At 43.4% G+C, this 13,709-nt stretch overlaps 1 protein-coding gene across 1 annotated transcript in view; it reads right to left on the reverse strand.

Annotated features, from left to right (window-relative positions):
- RBM44 (RNA binding motif protein 44) overlaps positions 1-13,709 on the reverse strand; it is a 1,098,830-nt gene that overhangs the window by 958,241 nt on the left and 126,880 nt on the right. The window lies entirely within an intron of this gene.

Genomic DNA, 13,709 nt, shown 5'->3' on the forward strand with positions numbered 1-13,709 from the left:
TCCTCTTCCCAAGATTTTTCCACGACGGACCGGTTTACTCTTATTCCCAGGTATCGAATTTCTTTCACTTTTTCAACCGTGTCTTGTCCAATCTTCCAGTTCAACGTTATCCCAGTTGGCTCGGTTGGTCCTCCTAGTGATAGGATTTTTGACTTCCTGATGTTCATTTCCAATTGATTTTGAATCATGTACAGCTGAAGTTTAGATAGGAGTCGCTGGAGACCTATTTGTGTTCGGTCTAGTAGAACGATGTCATCGGCTTAACAGATCATTGAGATATCCTGGTTAGTTTCAAGGGGGAATGGTTCACGTGATTGAAGACGTCTGGCAGATCAGCAATGTAATGCTTAAAAAGGGTAGCTGCCAGTGGGCACCCCTGCTTTACTCCTTTATTAATTTGTATCACACCAGAGATATTACCTTTGGTGTCTGTCCTCACTTAAGTTGTGGTGTTTTTATGGAGAGCTTTTATCGGCTGTAATATTTCGTCCGGGCAGTACCATTTCTCCATTTTTTGCCATAGGTGTTCTCTATTTACTCCATCAAAAGCTTGCCTTAAATCAATAAAGGCCAGGTAGCTTTGTTTCTTTGTTATGATGGTATTGCTTTTCAGAATTCACAAGATGAAGAGATTTAGATCTGTTCTGGTGCCCTTAGTGAACCCAGTCTGGTGAGGATCTATTATACCATTTTTATCAGCCCAATCTGATAACATATTTTTGCAAGTCTGTTGCAAACAACTTGCCTATTGTGTCCAAAAGAGAAATTGGGCGATAATTACAAGGTTCGTGTCTAAGACCTTTTTTAAATATTGGGACAGTGATGCTTTTAGTCCACGAATCTGGAACTATTTCAGCAGCTTCGATGTTCTCAAATATGGCTTTTATTATTGTAGACCAGCGTTCCGGGCCTTTTTTTAGGTGCATGTTTATAAGTCATTCTGGTCCCGCAGCTGTTGAATTTTTTAGTTTCTTGATCATTTGTTCAATCGCTGTCTCGTCCTTCAGGATCTGCCATGGACAATTGCTCTGTGAGGAACATGGGCTTGATGTCCTATCGGTACTTCCAAAGACAACCTCGTAGTGCTTCATCGATTGCGACTCCATTTATTACCCTAAATTGTTGGTTTTGTGTTTGGTTATTGATGATATGCCACATGTCTCTTGTTGTGGACTGGGCCATGGCACGTAGCATCATTTCCCCTTGCTCCTGATCCCGTAAGAAACAGAATTCTTTTAACCAGTGCTTATAATGCTCTATCTCAAGTTTGATCTGTTTCTGTAGTTCCACGCCTAAGTAGGTTTTCTTTATTTGTCAAATTTCACCTTTATGTGGTTTCCTCCTGGTTATCAGTTGGTTACTGTATTGATGTTTTGGCTTCATTGAGATGTTTTTGAACCCACACTTTTGTTTTCATAAGCCTTCAGGAGTGCGTCATAGGCCAGGTCACTTTAATCTGCTCGACTTAGTGATCTGTACTTGTCCAACAGGTTATCAACATCTGTTGGCTTCAGTCCCAAACTATTACAAGCTGGATTCAACTCCAGCTGTATCGCTGGGACTAACGCCTCACTTTTTTTCAACGCAGGACCAGATCACCCGCAGGATGTTGTGATCACTTACCTCATGCAGCGTAACTTCCAAACCTTCCATTTTATGGTGAATATTTTCCGATACCCAAACATAGTCTATCATGGAGGAATGCTTTTGCTGGAATGTCACCCTTCAGATGTCCATTCAACACAAGTAGATTGTGTTCCTTGGCCATCTGGATCCATCTTGAGGCATCTGAGTTCTCATGGGGGATGATGTCTATTAGTTCAGTGCCCTGGCTGTTCAAACATTTAATGTTTAAGTCAGCACAAATGATGACTTCCAAGTTGACATTCTTTTCCTTTTTGTGATAGTTTTTCCAATCATCTTCAGTAGTGTATTGGTCTTGATCTTTAGAGGATACCAGTATACATTAATTATTAGTAGGCGTAGCCTGTCGGACGACACGTGTTCCTTAGTTCCGATCAGTGCCCATTGTAGTGATCGATTAGGATCCCCATGCTTGATAACTTCTAGACCACTTCCATGTTTAGTTAATATCAGCAGATCACCATATGGTCTGCCATTTGGCCCTTTTTGGGCAGGATTCATACATACATCATGGGTATCACATAAGGGAAACTCCCAAATCCACATTTCTTGGAGACACACTACTGATGTATTAATTAGCTTGTTATTACTTGTGTTCATTAGATGATGAAATCCCCTGGTATTGCAAGAGACAAGTGTTACTTTTCCTCTTAACTCGTCTATATCTTCACATCGATGCTTCGATGACAATGTACAAGCTAACCAGGACCAATCATCCAATGTAGATTTCTGTGCTTGCGGAGCACATTTAAGATCAGGGACTTGTTCTTTCTCTACATGGTCAACTGTGAATCGTATTATATCCATTTTGAGCTTATTCTGTTCACTGACTTTTTCCCCCCACGCGGTTTTTGTCAACATTCTGATTTCCTTTACATGATGTTGATCCTGTCTTTTCTTTTGTGGTCTGTGTATGATAGTAAACATTGTAACCTAATTTTTTTAAATGACTGGCACTGTGTAGAGTTTTGTGTTCGAGTCTCTCTGAATGCAGGTGTAGAATTACTTGATCGATTTGTTTTTCATCTACATATTCCACCACCGCTATGTCATCTGAAGAGAGATTTAGTAGATAGAACGACATTTTTTCTGTTTAGGTTTGTTTCTTTGTTTTCCTTTAACATATTTTCAATTCTTAGTCTTCGCACTGATGTGTTGTTAGGTTGTTGACCTTTAATAGGATGTGATTGCCATTTGTTTATTTTTTTATACAGGTCGCTTTGGGTTACAGGTCGTTTTTGTTGGAATCTTTGGGGATTTATTCCATTTTACTTCCTGATGGCTATCATTTGAGAGATTCCCGTTTCTTAATTTTCATTTCTCGTCCATCATGACGAAGACACCCTCCTCGTCTTCACTTGTTTCTGTGCTTTCATCTTCTAGGAGCACAATCCTGGTCTGATGTTTGAGAGTTTTCTCCTTTTCTATTGTCACTGTTCTGGACTCTTGCGAGACTGCAGTGACGTTGGCCTCTTCATCAGTTTGAGCTTCTTTGATATAAAAGGAGGTGTTGTCTATTAGATTGTGGTCCCCATCTATGGTGGCCTCATCCATGGCTAAGAAGTTACCCATAGTCATCTCACTTTCCTGTGGTGTATTATGTGGCTCTGTTCGATCTTTTACCCCTTTCTCTTGCTCATGCTTCAGTTCAATCCTTTCAAACGTTTCTGGTGGTGGTAAAAACTGAATATTTTCTCTCAATCCTACTGCCTTGTTCCTTGTGCTCGATTTAATATTCTTCGATTTTTTGTTTGGTACTTTAAATTCTACATCAGTTGCTCGATTTCCTTTTTGAGTCAAAAGACAGTCTGGGTGGTCCTTACTAGTTGTGGTTGAATCTAAGGATATGTGGAACACTGGAAAGAGACTACCGTTCCCCTTTGCCTCTTAAGTCTCCAGCACTCTCCCAAAACGCATTGAGTCTTAAGGACTTTCCCAAAATCTCTCTCAACTACCCTCCTGCAATACCTTGAGCCTCAAGCACAGCCATAAAAATTTGTTAAGACCCCAGCCCTGGCGACACTTGTATCATGTACAATCTCCAACATCTTAGTCTCCATCATCCCCCCCTAACATCTCACATCCCCAGCAGCGCTTAGATGGCCTAATCCTCGGGCACGCTCGTTAAATGTCCAAAGTCTCCTACACAGTTCTACCAAACCATAGGTCTACGGTACCATCAACCAACATCTTCAACTTTCCATACCAGTGCCCCTCCAACCTCTTAAGCCTGGTGCACGCTCCACCAAGCCATACATCTTGTGCACCCTCCCCTAACATCCCAAGTGTCCAGTACCCTCTCACAACAGCTCTACTTCCCAGCACAAAGAACTCGATTCCTCCAGGCACTGCCTAGTCACACTGAGCCCCACGGCCCTTCATTGATGGGGCGAGGGTAATGCAGCAACCCCCCACAGCACTATCAATACAGAGATGCGGCCTACATCCTCTAAAATGCATGCCCTTTCAGGTCAGTTGAAGGGATCTCGCACATACGACCATCTTTAATTTTTTTTTTTAGTGTTTGGTCTCGGTGCAGGACATCACCCCTAGAAAAGGCCCATTTTATTATTTTCTTTGATCCTTTATATCTTGCTTAATGCCAGCCTTCTCCAGCTTCCAAGCACTGCACCAGGAATTTAACCAATTTTGCAATGCATCCTCTTGTTCCCAAAAGTGTGTTGGCCTTGAGCTATCCTTAAAGTATATATTTTGTTTTGCTTGAGGAAGCGATAGATGGTTTACTTCAAAGGCAGAGGAGAACTTCATGTAAATTAACAATCTCACTTTCTGTCTATTTACAGTGTGCCTGTGATGCAGGTCTGGCAGATCTGGATCATGTCACAATGCCCAGGCAGGATTGGTGGCAGAAGCCAATGGGGCACACCCCTCATCACCGGCCCAGTGGCTCACTGGATGAGCAAAGCAGACGAGAAACACTGATGAGAGTTGCGTTCATGCTGTGCAGACATTCAATACCGCAGGCTGCTCTTACCCATTCCCAGCTAGCTAGACTTAGCCCCATACCCTTCCTGTTGCTACAGTACTGGGTATGATCTGCACAGATAACCCTGCCTCTGAACCCAACCATTCAGACATTCTCCACTAATGGACTGCCAACCCGTTAGTGATGGTGGCTTAATGGTTTTTATCTGCATCCCTTCTAATATTCCAGCTAACGAGATCGAGATTCCAGGTGGAAAAGTTGTGGCACATTTAGCTGCATTTACAACTGCCTTTTTCTGGTGCAACACAGATATTCGATCTTGGCACGGCCACTTTGTCCAGTGGCCATGGGGTCGCAAGTACTGTCTAGGGGAAGCAGAAGCAGAAACAGGAGTAGCAAATGCTACCCCTGGCAAAAAACACATGACATGCCTGTGAGATTACTAAATGGCAATACAGTGGGTGATATTCCTCCGAAACACACGTGGGCAAGTAAATCTTTGTTCCAAATGACTTATTCCAGTTTTGTGGCAGTTTGAACGTGCTTGACCAGGGGGCAGTGATCATAGACCTCTACTGCTCACCCTGGACTTGAAAACAGACCATGAATTGCCCCTTGAAATCCCAAGTGTCGAGGTTAGAAAGAGAGACCATGCAGTGATCTGCAGACCATGTATGACAGAGCGATTTAATTGCAGGATTGATTAATGCTTCCAGGGGGGTGGGGTGGAGTATTCTCGACCTCTCCCCGGGGGCTTTGTGCCTTTTGTACAAAGTATTCTTATAGGTCTGTCATCAGCCAGATATTTAGACCAAGAAGCTAATAGTCACTTTCACAGGCATACGATGAGTTAACCCAGAGGGAAAACAACCTACAAGTGACAGATCAGGGCAGAAAGGGGATTGGGATACTCTGGCTTGGTCCTGTTGAAAAAATTGGAAACATGAATATTCCAACTGGCCAAAGGCCCATAGATCTATAAAATATCAAATAGATGCTGAAAGTATGCTCAATTGCCAGAACCATAATAATGGGTCTCAGTTCAGGTCCCAGATTAATTCTACAGGTATTCAGAACTCTATGCAGACGCAGCCAATTGCTGGCAGTGTTTGGATAGAGTTTTTCACCAAGCTGTATTATAACTCTGCAAGTGAGGCTGTAGAGCACAGTGTAGCCGCTAGGCCAAATCAGCCTAACTGGAATATTGATCTGGAGAATGCCCAAGTGGCCATTGGGAAATACAAAAAATATAATTCCCCAGGTGCAGACGGGATGTCCAACCTTACCCTGAAATCAGCCCCTGTATTATGGGGCAGAGTCTTAATGGAGCTTTTATGTAACATCTTGCGCCTACCAATGTTCCTGCCATCCTTGAAGGATGGATGCAGTTATTGTATTAATCTACAAGACCGGGGATAGGGCAAAGCCCATTAACTATCCACCAGTTTCTCCCCTCGATGAATCATTGTTAGGCAGCTTTGCAGGCAGTACCCTCTGGGACCACTACACACAATTAGGACTACAGGTGTTAGCAAAACCAACCTTTGGTATAACTCTGTACCAGACAGTTTTTGGTAGTGAGCCGAGCAGCCAGGCTTATCTCAAGAGTGAATGTGAGCAATACAAGTAGTTACACAGAGTACTTTCAATCACAGTGGTTCAAGTAGACACTTATACTCAAGGTTTCTTCGTAAAAACACTTATTAATTTATTACACAATCATTTAGAAAACATTTCACTAGGAGGCAACTTAACATTATAAACCAAAACACTTCAATACAAACTCCTAAGGTTTTAAGACAGTTTGAGCTTCCCTGAAATAGGAGCCAAATGACAGTTTTGTTACTTAGAAGGGAGCAAAAGGCACAAGGTAAACAGAATAGATCACCTATACTCGTTAGACAGTGCAAATAGTTTCAGTTCACCAGAGGAGTTCTATTCAAGTCAATAGGACAGGCCAAAGTCAATGGGCTAGTGTTCAAGATAGGAAAGAGCAGTTCTGGTATCAAACGGTGAAGTCTTTGCGAAAGTTCTTAGAAGTAGTTTAGGCTAAAAAGAATCGTATGTCGGGTCACAAGCTGATTAGGCCTGCAAGTTGGGAAAGTTTCACAAACTTTCACTGCGGGAGTGGCGTTCTCTCAATCGGGTTGGCACAGTACCTTAGTATGAAGAACAAAATGCAGCTGACGACATTGGTTCCTGGCAGGTCCTGCAGATCTCACTGTTCCTGGGCCTCAGTCGTGGGGACATGAGGGAGGACGTTGGGGGACTCCTGCACTGCACGGGATCATCGAAAAAGCAAACAAGAAGGAGTCACTTCAGTTCCAGTAGCTGTAGATTAAAGCGCACAAGCTGGTGTCCCTCTCGCTGGTTAATCCTAACCAGCCTTGAGAATGGTATTCAGGTGACTTACGAGTTGATTTGTCCCACCAACTCAAAGGAAGAAGTCGTCCTTGAAGGGGCTTCTCTGTCGAGATTGAGCTTGGCAATTAGGACCTGCAGCAGGGCTTCAACGGGCAAAACAACAGTCCAGGAGTTGCAGCAGCCGTCCTCTTCCAGCTCGTCTTCGGTTCTTTCGTTCCAGTGGTCGACTCTGCTTTCCAGTCCAAGAGTTAAACAGTTTTCTCCCTTTCATTCCAGCCTAGCCGTCACTCACCGAGCAGAGTGGTTGTCCTTGCCATACAGTCAGCCAGCCAATCACGCCAGAGTGCATTGGGGTCTCCTAGGAGACTAAGCACAGGGAGTTTCGGGCATCTCCCTCACTTCCTGCCCACCCCAGACACTCAGACGCCAGAGGTGGTCTTTAGTCCTGAAGCCCGCCAAAAGCATACGAACAAAGGGACCAAACTCGGTTTGGCACGCAGAGACTAAAACTAGAAGGACCTTTCCAAAAAGAAACGGCAAAAAAAGAAGACCGGGACCTGTTTAAACAAAGGGGTTTAAGGCGCCATCTTGAAAAATATGGCTCCCGTGATTTTTAGCTACCGGAGTTCGCGGTCGGGAAAAATCATGGTAGTTCGTTGTAAAACCACTGTCACCAGCCTTTTCAATAGGAAAGGGTAGAATTTGACTGCTACATGAGTATTTAGACACAGAGGAAACTATGTAACCCCTCCAGCACTCCATTGTAAAATGGTGTGCGCTGGGTATAGGAATTTATAATGACTAGTAAAGTCAATTTCACTTTACCTTCTCTGGGAAACAGTAGTTTATCCCAGATAATCTATCTAAACCTTTGGGAAGTCTAAAAGACATCCCTGTGCCACTGCACTGAGAGTGCTGTGTGACACACATGAAAGATGTTGCCTATGGAGTTATCTAAAACTCCATAATCAAAGAACACAAATGTAAAACACAAATCAAAATACATGAAAGAGTGGGAAAAAAGGCTCACTCTTTCCAGGTAAGAAAATCAAGTCCTCAAAAATGCAACAAAGTTACTGGGGGTCTCTAAGGTGAAAGGAATTAGCACATTTATGAGAATTCTCCCTAGCAATCATACAAAATATTTTCATCCTTTCTATTGAGGAATCTTCAGACATGGTCCACCCTCGCCTCTTGTCAAGATATCCATCAATCTGGTTTCAAGAGGGGGACCGGTATTTCACTCAATTGCTTGATCATTGCTCTTGTTACCAGCCAGGTGCGCGTGGCGAAAAGACAACTATTTGTAGCCTTCCAAGATATTACCTGGGTATTTGACTGTCAGAAGTAGTAGTTTTGGTCCAAATTGAGAGAGCAGAGCTGGCCGGAGGCACTAGTTAGTATACTGGAGTTGCTATATTCTGACACAAGGTGGAAAATCAGACTGGACCAGAGAGGTACCTGCTCTGATTGGATAAGGAGAGAGCGGGGCCGGCGTAAAAAAAAGACGTAATAAGTTTCTTAAATGGGCAATTAGGGGCCAAACGCTCGATCATGCAATCTTTTAAATACTTTTTTTATATGCACGCTCAAAGCTAATTATGCTTTGACCACTGTCCTCACCTCTGCTGCTCAAATGTGGCAACTAGATCAAAAGTACAGAACGTTTTCCTTGAGAATGGTCCTCCAGTACTACCAGAAGATCGTCCAAAAAATGATTTATAGTGGAGGGTGAGATAAATTGGTCAAGGTTTGAAGGAAATTTATAGCGTAAGGTATTGTCTCTGCTGCAGAGCACTCCGCAAGCGGCTATTTTGGGGATCAGAGCATTGCAATGTTCAATAGACTGGAGACGTTTACAGCTCAATAAAGGCTTGATTCCGCCTCCAGCTGGTACCTTATATACTAAATTAAGAGCAGTGATGGTTTCCCGGAAGTGGAAACCCCCAACAATGTGGGCAGATGGAAGTGATGAAACCTTGTCCTGCAAAGGTGTAACGGAAGAGGATTTGTCTTACTGCCCATGCAAAGTTAAGAAGCGTCTATGCAAGCATGATTGGACTGAGAACAGAGTAATGCTATCAACAAATAAGATCTTTAGCAACTTTATCCATGATGTGAAAGGCTATAATTCTATATCAGTCCTTATGCAAAAGCAACCCTCTATGAAATGTAGACTTGCCATGTTGCACTGAAAACATGACTGACTTATATCCAACAAAAGATGTGCTGGGTACACAACAACGGATTCCTAAGGCAGAAAGAAAAATGTTGTAACATGGGCCTGGAATCCCTCCATCACCTATTTTTTTGAATGTACACATTTTAATGTAGCTTGAGGGGAACTTCTGGGGAACTTTCTGGTATTCCCAGGCGAAGAAGCATTGGAAAGGCTCTGGCCCCTTCTACTCCGTTAACCAACAGCAGCAATAGCAACAATGTACTTTTTAAATTGGTTTATTTGATACCGCGGCAAAGTGATACCATGGATTCTAGTCAACTGGGTCTTTCTAGACAGGTTTTGGTTTGAAAAGTTCCAGGGAGTCGGTGCGGAGTCTTAGAGAGTCTGGGAGTGGAGTGCAGACTGCTCTTACATTGCTTCATTGGCCGCTACTGACCTGGATTTTGGGTCTTTTTTCATCTCTATTGGGAGAAGGAGGAGCATAGACTTTAAAGCACCAGACTACCATGGAGCGGCGCAGAGTCGATGCTGAGTCTTTGGGAGTCGACTAGACGACTGCGGCATTGTACAAACTGCTTCTAGTAAGTCTAAGCCCTTGGGAAAACTCAGGAAAAAAATAACCTCCTTTCTCAAATTGAACTAATCGATAAATTAGCCCTCAGTGCTTCGCTCCATTACGTCTGTTGTTGCAGCATGGTTGCATCCATTGGCCCCAAAACTAGACAAGCTAAATTACTCCTGCCCCCTGAAATTGCCAAGCATTAGTGCGCCCAGCCCTCCAACAAGGCCCTGTGTTTGGGCGCCACACACTAGAATCGCTCCGCAAACACATGGAAATCATAGGCCACCACCATACCACGCGCACAAATCCACAACCAGAAAGTAAAGCATGCGGAATACACAATTTGCAGGAAAACCTGATTGTTACCCAAACTGACGAATGGAGAACATCTACCGCAAGCGATGGTATTGGAATGGATGAGACACTGCAAAAGTACAGAGTACCTGCAATGGAAGCGATTACCATCGATGAGAACGAGACGGCCAAGGCAAACTCCTCCCCGAAACGTGAACAGCTAATAAACAGCAAAAACGACCACGCGCTGGAGCTACTAGCTCAACAAAGCACTCCTTTGGGCATCCCACTGCAGAAAAATACTGACACTCGAATTGCTTCTGCTCCATGTAATCAGAGCAACAAGGAAGAAAAACGAAGGAAAAAACTGCAAAAGCGACGAAACGCAATCCTTTTTGGAACACAGAACTGCCACAGAGGCGGTACAAGGGAAAGACAACATTGACCAAACTTCTGGTTATAGTAAGGAGAACAACAAAGAAGAAAATCAAGAGAATAATGACACACACGACATTGGTCTCTACGCGAACAGCAAAAAAGACCCTGTTTATAAAATAAATTAACCTACCCGGGAGCTATCCACAATTTAAAAAAAAGCACAGCAAGCAAAAAAAATGTGGCAACAGAATTATGACAAATGACAGCTGGAATGCCTAGACACACCGGCTCTACCACGAACAGCAAGGTTTTGCCAGGCTTTCTCTAGAGATCAATGAAATTGAGTCGATCATGAATGACCAGAAAAAAAAGACATGAAGTCTTTGGAAACCTCTTGCCTACCAAATGTAATCTAAGAGATACAGACAAAGACGTCCACCCCAAGATATGACAAAACAAGTGGCAATACAACATCATTCGATAATAACATATCGAACATCCATAATGAAAAGATTTCCAAATATAACAAGCATTTACAACCAGTACAGGAATTGCAAACTTCGCCGGAAATGAACAACCAGAAAGAAGAAACTCAAAATGCCAATGCAACACCTTGAAGGAAGAACACATAAATCCACTACCAACAATGATGGCTGAGCTACAAAGCACTATGATAGCGGCCTCAAATGTTGCACCAATTCCATTTATTAAATTGTATGACTATGCGTGATGCCATGCGCGACCAAGCCACTCTGATCGCAATGATTCACACTAAACAGATATACATGGAAACATTGGCTGACAAAATCTAAACTCGACTGGATACAGAAGCGGAAATAAGTAATTTATGGCAAAATCGTCTCTTTGATATTGCTAGACACGACCGCACTGAAAAGGAGCAAATTAGTACTACTTTGATTAAATAACTTGCACCTAAACAACAAGAGAGGCCTAATAACCAAGAATAAACCTTAGGAAAGCCAGCACAAAGTGAGAAAGATATAAATAACAGGTCAGAGCAATACTGCGAGTATCAACAGAACGTCTCATGCTAAGGAGAAAAACCTGTGCCACCCTGCTTTCCTTACCATGCCAGAAACAATTAACACCTCCCTGGAACAAATAGAGCATGACAAAACTTACATGGCAGAGACATTCCCGATATTTGATCAAACAAAAAAAAATAAAAAAATAATAACCTTGAAAAGAAAATGGCAACAAAAAAAACAAAAAAACATTTAAGAGAGGGTCATGCGCTTTTTTAAGAAACACGACAATGCCATAACTTAAGACCAAGCCAGTCACACATAAGGAGAATAGACAAGGCTCCAAAAAAAGAAGAAGCTACTTTGAATCAACAAATAAGTGAAATCTGGAAATGTTGATAAATCTATCAAGATATGAAGAAATCAATCCCGAAAAGAAAGGCATAAAACAACATGAGTAACACTGCAGAAAGAACGGTTGTACCGATCACAGATTAAATCAGTGAAACATCATCACTCTACATTGTTGATGAGTACATGGAAGGCAATATAAGAATAAGTGACAATGGCATACTCACCTGTGAAGAAGTCTCTGACACTGAAGGTGAATTGTCAGGACCACAATCAGAGCATGACGGCTACAATAATGATACCGACAACGAATCCACACGAATGAACATCGAAGACAAATCTAAGAAAGCAAGTGAATATAACAACGTGAAGAAAAGGGAACAAGAAACCCATGATTCATCTGCTAATGTGGATAATTCAAACAATCCACTAAAACTGCCAATCTTTGTTGATCCCCAAATACAGCTTGTAATGAACTTGATTGAGATCCAAAGAAAAAAGCTCGAAATGGAGTCAGATGAAGACCCTGCATATGCAGCTAACTAAATGATCTTGAATCAAGATACGTACTTCTGAAAAAGAAGCACAAAATTCCCAAGTGTCATGAACACATCTAGTCCCTCAGATGTGAGGGATGGAGCAAGTTACTTACCTGTAACTGTTGTTCTCCAGCATGGGTCTGGCATGGATTCACATGCTCATGAATATTCCCCGTCGTCAGGCTGGGACCGAGGATTCCCGGCCTGACAACGGGGAAGATTCATGAGCATGTGAATCCATGCCAGACCCCATGCTGGAGAATACATGTTTTGGGATGCTGAAGGAGCCGAGGGGCCATTGAAATAGATTTCTGTGAAAGCCAGGGCTCCCCAAGGGATAGAGGAAGATACTTTGGGTTCATGTTTAAGTAAAATAGTGCCCTCGTTACGTGATCATGTGAATTACTTTTTCAATGTCAGTAATACATGAATGTATATTATAGTACAGAAACTAGTTTAAAATTGGATTTGCTACGGAGCCTAAGTGTGAAAGGTTGAAAAATGTGATTGCTAGTTCTACTTGTTTTAGATAGAAGCTTATAGGCGGATGCGCAGTATCAAACACTTTATACTGGGATATAGTTGGCAATTTAATGCCTTCTACTGAAGTTTCCGTCTGAGAATGATAATGGTGTAAATGTAGTGCGTATGGAGCTGTTTGCTAAAGACGGCTTGAGTAGAATTGCATGCGCATATAGTAAAGACATTGTTAACTTGATATGACTGAGTCAAATTGCCCCAAACTTGCTGGGAACTGGAGCAGAGCACAACCGGAGCCCAAAGGGAGCAGTATCTGTGGAGGCGAGATCGAAAGCCTGCGACAACGTAGCACTGAAGCCAGCTCAAAGGCGAGAGGGACGCGGCTCCAAATAAATGGCGGCGGCCTACCCATCATACAATATATGTTGTGCCGATGTGGCAGAGGGACTGGGCTGAGGCTGGCGAGGTAGGCCCTTAGGGCACCCTTTTCGGGTGCTTGGAGAGACATCTTGGAACGAGGCAGCAGGTTCTTGGAGCGGAGAGCACTTGCGGGTCGAGGAGAAGCTGAGACCAGCATGAAGGTGGGTGCTGGGCTCAGACCTGGGACCAGAGGCAGGCCTAGAGAGCCCAGCAAATGTAGAGCATTGCTGAACACCAAGGCGGATCACAAGGGAATGGGCACACTGCTGCCCAGGCACAAGACAGGGACCGAGGCAGCAGAGGCAGCGCGGCAAGGACGGGTCAGGCTGCAAATGGATATCCTCAGACAATCAAAGCACCATAGCGCAGAGGGATTAATGGGGCTGAAAACATTGCAATACACGCTCTTGATGTTAGCATGGACTGGTGCTGTTGAACGCAGGCTGTGGAATACCAATGGCTCACAGGGGATCGTGACTCTGGTCCTGCGGCTGGGGTGCCTGGACCGAGAATGCCCTGGGGAGACGGACCGGTGGATCTCCTTGCTCTTGGAATGTTGCAA

The sequence above is a fragment of the Ambystoma mexicanum genome, chromosome 9 (genome assembly GCF_040938575.1).
Source record: "Ambystoma mexicanum isolate Mex_15411 chromosome 9, UKY_AmexF1_1, whole genome shotgun sequence".
In the NCBI taxonomy this organism is placed as follows: domain Eukaryota; kingdom Metazoa; phylum Chordata; class Amphibia; order Caudata; family Ambystomatidae; genus Ambystoma; species Ambystoma mexicanum.